The sequence below is a fragment of the Canis lupus genome, chromosome X, assembly GCF_003254725.2.
Source record: "Canis lupus dingo isolate Sandy chromosome X, ASM325472v2, whole genome shotgun sequence".
In the NCBI taxonomy this organism is placed as follows: domain Eukaryota; kingdom Metazoa; phylum Chordata; class Mammalia; order Carnivora; family Canidae; genus Canis; species Canis lupus.
Genome location: NC_064281.1, coordinates 69894035 through 69906248, shown reverse-complemented (window position 1 = coordinate 69906248; position 12214 = coordinate 69894035). Strand labels below are relative to the sequence as shown.

General features: G+C 38.2%; 1 pseudogene; it reads right to left on the bottom strand.

The window, feature by feature from the left end:
* Nucleotides 1–9846: 9846 nt before the first annotated feature.
* Nucleotides 9847–11051, bottom strand: LOC112649249 (microtubule-associated protein RP/EB family member 1-like; annotated as a pseudogene).
* Nucleotides 11052–12214: the final 1163 nt, after the last annotated feature.

Below are 12214 nucleotides of genomic sequence, written 5' to 3'. Positions count from 1 at the left end.
GAGGCTTATATAACATCCTGAGCTAAGGAAAGGGTATGGGTCTGAGGAAAGAAAGTTAGACGACATGTTTGGAAGACAAAGTTTGTTCTGCTATGCAGTTAAGTTGCTTAGGTAAAAGGGTATCTCTGGTAATAGCTCTCTCCCTAGTACAGGCCTCCTTTTCAATGTAAATTCAGGCAGTTGAGGGGGGCGATAAAGAGCTTTTCCTGAATCTGAAGTTTCTTGACAATAGTTAGCCTAAAATAACTCATAAGCCAAAGAAGCATATTTTGGGGCAAGCAATTGCTGCTCCTGTTCAGTATGTAAACTGATTAGTCAGAATAATTAGAAAATTGTATTTAGTAATACAATTATAGTTCTTATGTTAATCTTCATAATTTCCACTTTATTTTTTATGGCAAAACAAATTAGAATTGGAAATAAACATAGGTTAATTCAGATGTTCTGCCTTTGGCGGATTTTCACAGGCATTTTTTAGGAGTGTTTTTTTTGGGGAGTATCTCTGACCACTTGATGATTTCTTAGAAATGATCATAGTGCTATCTGCTTTTTTTGCTAATACAAATTGCCATGTAACAAACAATGTCTTGCCCCTTCTGCTGCCTTCAGACAGAAAGGCTAATTTGAGCTGCCATCTCATCAGTACCAGCTGTTTCAGTCATATCCTGATGTTAGGCAAGGGCAGACCTTATGAATAAACCTTGATTTGCACTAAAATTTTCATCCTTTGATCCTTTATAATGTTCCTGCTTCTCATTGTCCAAAAACAATTAGAACCTTGGTTTGCCCAAACTTAAAGTACACAGGGCTAAGCTTGATCCCAAATCTGTAGGAAAGAGCTTTTCCACTTCAGGAACAAGTTCTGCATGTTGCCATTTAGTGGTAGGTTGTAACTGTCACTGGGGTACTGTTTTTACCTTTTAGAAACAATTTTAAAGTTTGAATAAAATAATGAAATGATACTTTTTTGGTGACAAATGTGCCTTAGCTTCTACATTCAAATGAATATTATCCTTAGAAGTAATCACATTGGGTGAAAATAAACATTTAAAGTGCTATTACCATAGTTCAACCATTTCTCAAACCTTTATTAAATTCCTTTCAGAAATCGTTTATCAGCAACACAAAAACAAAACACAACCAGTTTCCCTACTTTATAGTAACAGGATTAGTCTTTTAGTCCCTTATCCCCTCCACTCATCTTATTATTCCCTTATATGTCTCGTTCTTATAACAATCAGTAAACATCAACCATACATTAGGTTCTGGGGATACCATGGTGAATAAGCCTCTCTCATATTGTCTAGCAAGGAGAAAGAAGATATGGACCCCTCTGGAAGCAGGTTGAGACAATTACTGCTAGATTATAAAGAAAGGAACTTTATCTTGTTTACCTCTCTATCTCCAGCACTGAGTACAGTGACTAACATACAGTAGGCACTCAATCAATATGTGATTAATAAATTGGTTAGTGGCCTGTTATGTTTAAATGCCATAAGTTACTGATATGGAATAGGTGATGGATCATTAGAAATTATATACTATATTTTGAGGACTGCCAACATAATAGCAAGTACTCTAATTACAGACTTTTGTCAGAAACTTTGTTGTTACTGATAGAAATAAAATAGGAGATAAAGTAATATGCTCCAGAATCTCAGAAAAGATATCCAGTGATCTCCTTCTCCTTGTCTTCAAGTATGGTATGCTATTACCCTTAAAAGAGATACTATTGATGATTCAACCAATATGTGCTCCCTACATTCTTTCCTCATTCTAAGAAACCCTGGATTTTGTTCAGATAGCAATCCTCCTTGATGAACTGATCCTATTTCAGACCATGGGAGATGGATCCTAATTGATCTAAGATAGTCTTTAAAAATTTTTTTTTAAAGGGTGTCTGGGCGACTCAGTTGGTTAAGCATTTGTCTTCAGCTCAGGTCATGATCCCTGCATCCTGGGATTGAGTACTGCATTGGGCTCCTTGCTCCGTGGTGAATCTGCTTCTCCCTCTCCTTCTGCCTCTGCCCCCACTCTTACTCTCTGTCTTAAATAAATAAATAAAATCTTTAAAAAAATTTAATTGAATAAGATTTAAATTCAAGTATAATTAACATACAATGTTATATTAGTCTCAGGTATACAATATATTTAGTAATTTTATACATTTCTCAATGATTATCAAGATAAGTGTACTTAATTCCCCTTACCTATTTCTCTCACCCCTCCACACACCTTCCCTCTGGCAACCACCATTTTTGTTCTCTATATGTAGGACTCTTGTAAATTTGTTTTGTTTTTAAAATTCCACAATTGACTGAACTTATATGGAATTTGTCTTTCTCTGACTGACTTATTTTAGTAATTATTGATAGATATGTATATATTGCCATTTCGTTATTTGTTTTTATGGTTGCTTTTGTAGTTCCTTTCTATTCCTTTCTTCTCTTCCCCCTTCCCTTGTGGTTGATGGTTTTCTTTAATAATATGCTTAGATTCCTATCTTTTTATTTTTTGTGTATCTATTACAGATTTTCGATTTATGATTAACATGAGATCATGTATGACATTTTATGCATATAGCAGTCTATGTTAAGCTAATGGTTGCTTACACTTGAATACTTCCTAAAAGAACTAAGTTTTGACAACCTCCAATGTTTTGTATATATGATGTTATACTTTACATACTTTTATTTTGTGAATCCTTTAACTGATTTTTATAGATACAATTGATTTTACTGTTTTGTGCCTTAATTTGTATATTGGTTTTAGAAATAATTAATCTACTACTTTTATTATGTTTGCATTTACCTGTGAAATTTTTTCTTTTACTAATTTTCTTACTCTTGATTATTGCCTTTTGTTTCCACTCAAACGAACTAGGGGTGGTAGAAGGGGAGGAGGGCGGGGGGTGGGGGTGACTGGGTGGTGGGTACTGAGGGGAGCACTTGATGGGATGAGCACTGGGTGTTATTCTGTATGTTGGCAAATTGAACACCAATAAAAAATAAATTTATTATTAAAAAACAAAACAAAACAAAACAAAATTGTAACATCTGATCATGTTTCTGCCATGTTAGGGGGGTATATTTTAAAATGTTTATGTATATGTTATAATTAAATCGATACAGTAATATCTGAAAAAAAAAAGAATTCCCTTTAACATTTCTTGTAAGGCTAGTCTAGTGATGATCAACTCCTTTAATTTTTGTTTGTCAGGGAAACTCTTTATCTGTTGGTCTATTCTAAATGATAGCTTTGCTAGGTAGAGTATTGTTGGCTGCAGATTTTCCCCTTTTTAGCAATTTGAATATTTTATTTTACAGACCCCTTCTGGCCTGTAGATTATTCTGAAAAGTCAGCTGATAGGGTTATGAAGTTTTCCTTGTATGTAACTTTTATTTTCTCTTGCTGCTTTTCACTATCTCTTTATCATTACTTTCACTCATTTTATTTTATTTAAGATTTTATTTATTTATTCATGAGAGACACAGAGAGAGGCAGAGACATAGACAGAGGGAGAAGCAGGCTCCCCACAGGGAGCCCAATGTAGGACTTGATCCCAGGACCCCGGGATCACCACCCGAGACAAAGGCAGATGCTCAACCACTGAGCCACCCAGGTGCCCCACTTTTATTCATTTTAATTATTATGTGTATTGGTGTCTACCTCTTTGTACTAATTTTGCTGGGGTCTCTCTGTGCCTTCTGGATCTGGATGTCTTTTTTTCCTTCTCCAGATTAGGGATTTTTTTCAGCTGTTATTTTTTCAAATAAATTTTCTGTTCTCTTCTCTCTCTCTCTTCTTCTGGAATGTCTATAATTCCAGTGCAATTATGCTTGATGATGTCCCTGAGTTCCCTTACCCTATTCTGATTTCTTATTATTCTTTTTCTTTTTGCTGTTCAGTTTCATTTGTTTCTTTTATCCTGTCTTCCAGGTTGCTGATCCATTTTTTTGCCTACTCTAATTTACTATTGATATGTATTAGGAAAGTCAGCTATGTCTCCTGATTCAAAACTAGTGGCCTTATGAAGAAGAGGTCCTGTGGTGCCCTATAGTACAATGTCCCCTGTTCACCAGAACTTGGAACTTCAGAGGTGTCTCCTATGTGGGTTACACATGCCCTACTATTGTGGTTGAACCATGTTTGCATTCAGTCCAGTGGGCTGCAGTGGCCCACTTTTCTGTGGGCAAAGCTTGGTCCTTGTGCCATTAAGGGGCCCTTCTGGGTCACCTGTGAGCTTGTAGTTTGGAGGTGTCAGCAGTCAGACCAGATTCCTGACCTCAGTTTGTCAGCTGGGGCTGTGGTTGCATGGAACTACATGGTGCTCTCCCTGTGTTGTTCCTGAAAAAGCTTTTATTGGTGGGTGGGGTATGCAGTCAAACCAGATGCTTGCCCCCAGTCTCTCAGCTGAGACTTTAATCAAACTGGTATGTGTGTTTATCTTTCCCTCTCTTCAGAGCTGGAAAGATGGAGTGGAGTGGTCTTGTCCTTGCTGGGGCTGCTTGCTGGATATGTCACTGTAGCAGTTACTTAGGAGGGATACCTGCTGAGTGGGACTAGTTGGGCAGGGTGAATCTCCATGGGGGTGGGGTGCAAGGCTTTAGCAAAATATGTGGAGAGTGTTCCTACTGGATCATGCAAGTGTCTGGCTATCTAGGGTATGGGGGTTAGGGGAGAAATGGCCTCCACCAGCAATTTCATTCTTCCAGAAGTCTCCTAAAGATCTATGGCCCTCCAGCACACATCCTGAGATTAGTCAATAAATCTTCGTATATACCCCAGGCTTTTTTCAAACTGTTGCTTCTGTGCTCTATTTCAGTGGAGTTGTTTGTTATGCTGTCTCTTTAAGGGCAGAAGCTCAATTTCTTATTGCCTTCAGGCTCTTCCAGATCTAAACCGAATGATTTTTAAAGTACTAGAAGTTTATCCCCAAAACACAAAAATACTAAGTCAAAGGGATACATGCACCCCTGTGTTTATAGGAGCATTATCTATAATAGCCAAACTGTGGAAACAGCCCAAATGTCCATTGACTGATGAATGGATAAAAGAGATGTGGTATACATATACAATGGAATATTACTCAGCCATCAGAAAGGATGAAATCTTGCCATTCACAGCTACATGGATGGAGCTAGATATTATTATGCTAAGCAAAATAAGTCAGAAAGAGAAATACCATATGATTTCACTTATATGCAGAATTTAAGAAATCAAAGAAGCAAAGTTGTAAGAGAGGGAGAGGCACAAACTAAGAAACAGGTTCTTAACTATACAGAACAAACAGATATTTACCAAAGAGGAGAGGGGTCGGGGGATGGATGAAATAGGTGATGGGGATTAAGTAGTGCACTTGTGATGAGCACAGAGTGATGAATGAAAGTGTTTTATCACTATATTGTATATCTGAAACTAAAATGTAACTAGAAATAAAATAAAAACTAAAAACCAAAAAATACCTTTTATGTATCGTGAACACCCTGAAGAGAGTGAAAGGGCTATCCACAGAATGGGAAGAAACATTTGCAAATCATATATCTGACAAGGGATTAATATCCAGAATATAGAAAGGACTCCTGAAACTCAACAACAAAAATAAAGAGCTCAGTTCAAAAATAGGCAATGGACTGGAACACACATTTCTCTGAAAAAGAAACAAATGGCCAATGAGCCTATGAAAAAGATGTCCAACATCGCTAATCTTTAAGAGAAATGCAAATAAAAAACAGAATTAAGTACTATTTCATACCTATTAGCATGGCTATTATTAAAAGAAACAGGAGGGAGGTGGGCGGGGGATGGGCCAAATGGGTGATGGGTCATAAGTAGTGCACTTATTGTGATGAGCACTGGATGTTATATGTAAGTGATGAATCACTAAATTCTAACCTGAAACCAATTTTACCATATATGTTAACTAACTTGAATTTAAATAAAAATTTGAAATAAAAAAAGAAACAGAAAGTAAAAAGTGTTAGTAAGGATGTGGAGATACTGGTACCCTTACGTCTTGCTGATAAGAATGAATAATGATGCAGATGCTATGAAACACAGTATAGCCACATCTCAAAAATATAAACAGAATTATCAGATGATCTAGCAATTCTATTTCTGGATATATTTCCAAGAGAATTGAAAGCAGAGGCTCCAAAAGATATCTGTACATTAATATTCGTAGCAGCATTATTCACAATAGCCAAAAGGTTAAAACAATTCAAATGTTAATTGATGGATGAAAGAATGAGCAAAATGTAACATATTCATACAATAGAATATTATTCAACCTTAAAAATGAATACATTTTAATGTTTGCTATAACCTGAATGAACCTTGAAAACATTATGCTAAGTGGAATAAGCCAGATATAAAATATGTATTATTCTACGTATATAAGGTACTTAAAGTATAACATTCATAGGGATAGAAAGCAGAATAGTGGTTACCAGGGACTGGAGGAAAATAGGTACACAGAGTTATTTAACAGAAGTTACTCAATAATGATTGGAAATTATTTTGTATATTTTTTTTTATTGGAGGTGGATATGACAACATATAGCATAACACCCAGTGCTCATCCCTTCAAGTGCCCCCCACGGTGCCTGTCACCCAGTCACCCCAATCCTGTGCCCACCTCCCTTTCCACCACCCCTAGTTCGTTTCCCAGAGTTAGGGGTCTTTCATGTTCTGTCACCCTCACTGATATATCACACTCATTTTCTCTCCTTTCCCCTTTATTACCCTTCACTATATGTTATATTCCCCAAATGAATGAGACCATATAATCTTCTCCTATTGACTTACTACACTCAGCATAGCACCCTCCAGTTCCATCCACATTGAAGAAAATGGTGGATATTTGTCATTTCCAATGGCTGAATAACATTCTATTGTATATAGAGACCATATCTTCTTTATCCATTCATCTTTCAATGAGGCTCCTTCCTCACCAAGGCTCCTTCCATGGTTTGGCTATTCTGGACATTGCTGCTATAAACATTGGGGTGCAGGTGTCTCGGTGTTTCACTGCATCTGTATCTTTGAGGGTAAATCCCCAGCAGTGCAATTGCTGAGTCATAGGGCAGATCTATTTATAACTCTTTGAGGAACTTACACACAGTTTTCCAGAGTGGCTGTACCAGTTCACGTTCCTACCAACAGTGCAAGAGGGTTCCCCTTTCTCCACATCCTCTCCAACATTTGTTGTTTCCTGTCTTGTTAATTTTCCCCATTCTCCCTGGTGTGAGGTGGGATCTCACTGCAGTTTTGATTTGTATTTCCCTGATGGCTGGTGATGCGTAGCATTTTCTCATGTGCTTGTTGGCCATGTCTATGTCTTCCTCTGTGAGATTTCTGTTCATGTCATTTGCCCATTTCATGATTCGATTGTTTGTTTCTTGGCTGTTGAGTTTAATAAGTTCTTTATAGATCTTGGATACTAGCCCTTTATCTGATATGTCACTTGCAAATATCCATTCCCATTCTGTAGATTGTTCTCTAGTTTTGTTGACTGTTTCTTTTCCTGTGAAGAAGCTTTTTATCTTGATTAAGTCCCAAGAGTTTATTTTTACCTTTGTTTCCCTTGTCTTCATAGATGTATTTTGCAAGAAGTTGCTGTGGCCAAGTTCAAAAAGGGTGTTGCCTGTGTTCTCCTCTAGGATTTTGATGGACTCTTGTCTCACATTTAGATCTTTCATCCATTTTGAGTTTATCTTTGTGTATGGTGTAAGAGAATGGTCCAGTTTCATTCTTCTGCACGTGGCCGTCCAATTTTCCCAGCACCATTTATTGAAGAGACTGTCTTTTTTCCAGTGGATAGTCTTTCCTCCTTTGTCGAATAGTAGTTGACCATAGAGATGAGGGCCCATTTCTGGATTCTCAATTCTGTTCCATTGATCTATGTGTCTGTTTTTGGGCCAGTACCACACATTCTTGACGATCACAGCTTTGTAGTGCAACCTGAAATCTGGCATTGTGATGCCCCCAGCTATGGTTTTCTTTTTTCAAATTCCCCTGGCTATTTGGGGTCTTTTCTGATTCCACACAAATCTTAAGATGATTTGTTCCAACTCTCTGAAGAAAGTCCATGGTATTTTGATAGGGAATGTGTTAAATGTGTACATTGCCCTGGGTAGCATTGACATTTTCACAATATTAATTCTTCCAATCCATGAGCATGGAATATTTTTCCATCTCTTTGTGTCTTCCTCAATTTCTTTCAGAATTGTTCTGTAGTTTTTAGGGTATGGATCCTTTACTTCTTTGGTTAGGTTTATTCCTAGGTATCTTATGCTTTTGGATGCAATTGTAAATGGGACTGACTCTTTAATTTCTCTTTTTTCAGTTGAATTGTTACTGGATAGAAATTACACTGATTTCAAGGCATTGATTGTATATCCTGCCACACTGCTGAATTGCTGTACGAATTCTAGCAATCTTGGGGTGGAGACTTTTGGGTGTTCTATGTACAGTATCATGTCATCTGCAAAGAGGGAGAGTTTGACTTCTCCTTTGCCAATTTGTTTTTTTTTTTTTTTTTTTGAAATACAGAATTTTATTTAGAAACTGTTTAAAGTAGAAAAAAACCCTGTCAAGAAAGACCAGGTGGAAAATGGGTTCCCCATAAAATGGAATTTTAGGGCAACAAAAGTCCAAAAGGCCACAAAAGAGAAATAACACCATTGTTATTTGAACAATGGCTAGTTACTTGCATTTTTTTGGCATTGTTAATCACTGAATCTCGGTTTTCCTCTGAATTCCACACAGAGCATGCATTACAAAACAATTTTATCATAAAATATCTGCTTTCTACACACATTTTAGGACAAGCTACCACCAGGAACAAATCAATACAAATACATCAGGGGCTGAACAATCTCAGTAGTGGGTGACACACATTTTGCAGAATTCTGCCAAACAAAGAAACTGAATAGGCTAGGGGCAAAGCAATGAGGAAGAGTTAAGGAATGAAATATTTTAAATATTAATAATTAATTCAGACACAGTACTGTATCTTCTGCAAAAGAAAATTAACATTTAGTAACACGCTAATGAATTTTATCTCCAAGGAGATTAGTGCACTGGCAAAGTATTCCGATAACAGTGGAGGGTGGTGGGCAGCAGGTACAGAGAACACCCAGCCTTGCAGATCCTAAGGTAGTGATGGCCTTCACTGGTCACTCTCTTTGCCAGAGATCCAGAAAGAAATTGCAGCGTGACCTGCCTGCTGAACTTACACTCTAAGCAGCAAACTTTAAGGAGCCCAAGAGGAGTCTCCAGTGGGCACAGGGAGCAGAGAAGAGAAACATGTTCAATGTAAACTTAAAAGACAGTAAAATGGGACATGACCCCCATTCAAATCCCAGAGATGTGGGCAAGTCCCCAAAGGTAGTTGTTAGATTTAGAAACTGGACACACCTCATTTCCCAAAAACACAATACATAGAAATTTCAGGGATAACTGGAAAAATCGTCAGAGAAATGTTCAATGAAATTCAAGCTCTTCAACATCTCAGGGCTGAAACGTGCCCTCTATTCATCCAGGCAACAATGCCTCTTGCTTCTTAGAGGAGGGATACGATTGGTCAAGGACACCAAATGGCTTTACAGAGCAACTTTTTAAACTTCCCTTTTGAGCCAAGGTCTAGGTCTTTGAGGATTCAAGTAGCCCTGCAAGGCCTGTGAACAGCAGATTCCAAAGGTCCAGAGGTCTGGCCCTTCCTTCCCAGACACCATGTCAAACATGTAAAATCTGTCATGGTACATTTTTTATTTTGAAATATGGAAGCATATTTTAAATACTCTTAAAGCATTTATTTATTAAAACGTTCTCTGCCAAATTTCACAGTAGCTTAAAATTCAAATCAGTCTTTACATTTCTCTACTGAGGACTCCACCTCAGTGTATGACATAAGAGCACCTTCTCCAGCACTGAGTGTTACCAGCATCCACACAGTGAGCCCCATGGTCAGCCTCTCTGTTCTCCAGGTGACCCAACTAGATGTTAACACTGCTCTGCTACAGGGTAAAAGCTCCTAACTGAAACTCATTGGAAAAGGGGTGAAACTTCTGCAAAGTGCACTTTAAGAAGAGGTACTGTTTGCTCATGAAAAGAAACCAGTGAGTCCTCTAAGAATAATAAAAGGGGATATTTTACAGTTAAGCACATGATTTGGAGTGAAGAATTTGGATGTTGCTTTGCTGGTCCAGGCTGTTAATACTCTTCTTGTTCCTCCTGTGGGCCCCCTTCATCAGGTATCACAAAGCCTTCATCTGTGGCATAGAGAATGTCCACGATCCTCTGCAATACAGGGTTGTTTTCCCCTTCGTTCTTCTGGCAAATCAATTCAATGTTTCTTAGCTTTCCAAAGTAGAAATTTCTCTCTTTCTCCAAGTCTTCGACGGTAAATTTCAATACATTGACCTGCTGCATCAATTCAGCTGCTTCATCATCCCCGTTGCACACACCAGGATTCTTTCGCACCACACCCGGGCCAGCCTTAGGGGTTGCAGTAGTTCTGTATGTTGCAATGGGCCTCTGTGGAGCTGCACTGCTAGAGCTGAGAGGTTTCTTCGGTTTGTTCAGAGCTGGAGCAACAAGGGAGGGAGCCACTGCAGTTACTTGACCTTGTCTGGCACCTACAGGGTCATAGTCTTTTCCATCATAGTTTGCATCAAAAAACTTCTTGAACCACTGAACAAATTCAAAATTCTCCTGAAACTTTCCTTTTACTAATTTGTCCACAGGAATTATTTTGTCAACACCCATTCTCTTAAAACCTGCTTGTAGTATTTTGAAGTTCTGGATGTATTCGTGCTCTAGTTTAGCCTGGAATTTCACTTTCTTCAAGGCAATGGAGCCAGGGAAAAACATGTCCATAAACTGACAATAGGCAGCCCCTGAGCACAACTGTTCAATCTTTGTCAGATTCAGCTACAGAGACTCATTGATACAGGCCAGCATATCATGTCAACTTAGGTTATCACTGGTGACGGACATTGAGTAAACGTTCACTGCCATCTTCGGCTCTCGGCAGGACCGCGTCCACTGCCTGTGCCTGGCTTCGATTCTGTCTTGTCTCGTTCAAACCGCCCGACCTCCTTTGCTAATTTGAAAGCCTTTTTTCTTTTTATTGATTACTGAGGCTAGGACTTCTAATACTATGTTGAGTAGCAGTGGTGAGAGTGGACAACCCTGTCTTGTTCCTGATCTTAGGGGAAAAGCTCCCAGTGCTTCCCCATTGAGAATGATATTTGCTGTGGGCTTTTCATAGATGGCTTTTAAGATGCTGAGGAATGTTCCCTCTATCACTACAAGCTGAAGACTTTTGATCAGGAATGGATGCTGTACTTTGTCAAATGCTTTCTCTGCATCTATGGAGAGGATCATATGGTTCTTGTTTTTTCTCTTGCTGATATGATCAATCACATTGATTGCTTTACAAGTGTTAAACCAATCTTGCATCCCAGGGATAAATCCCACTGGGTCACGGTGAATAATCTTCTTAAAGTTTTGTTGGATCCTATTGGCTAGTATCTTGTTGAGAATTTTTGTATCCATCTTCATCAGGGATATTGGTCTATAATTCTCCTTTTTGGTGGGGACTTTGTCTGGTTTTGGAATTAAGGTGATGCTGGCCTCATAAAACGAGTTTGGAATTGTTCCATCTCTTTCTATGTTTCCAAACAGCTTTAGTAGAATAGGTACGGTTTCTTCTTTAAACGTTTGATAGAATTCCCTAGGGAAGCCATCTGGCCCTGGACTTTTATGTCTTGCAAGGTTTTTGATGACGGCTTCAATTTCCTCCCTGGTAATTGGCCTGTTCAGGTTGTCTATTTCTTCCTGTTCCAGTTTTGGTAGTTTGTGGTTTTTCCAGAAATGCATCCATTTCTTCTAGATTGCCTAATTTATTGGCATATAGCTGCTCATAATATGTTTCTAAAATCATTTGTATTTCCTTGGTGTTGGTGGTAATCTCTCCTTTCTCATACAGGACTTTATTAATTTGAGCCTTTTCTCTCTACTTCTTAATAAGGCTGGCTAATGGTTTATCTATCTTATTAATTCTTTCAAAGAACCAACTCCTGGTTTTGTTGATGTGTTCCACAGTTCTCTTGGTCTCTATTTCATTGAGTTCTGCTCGAATCTTTATTAACTCTTTTCTTCTTCTTCTGGGTGTTGGATCTATTTGCTGTTTTTTCTCTAGCTCCTT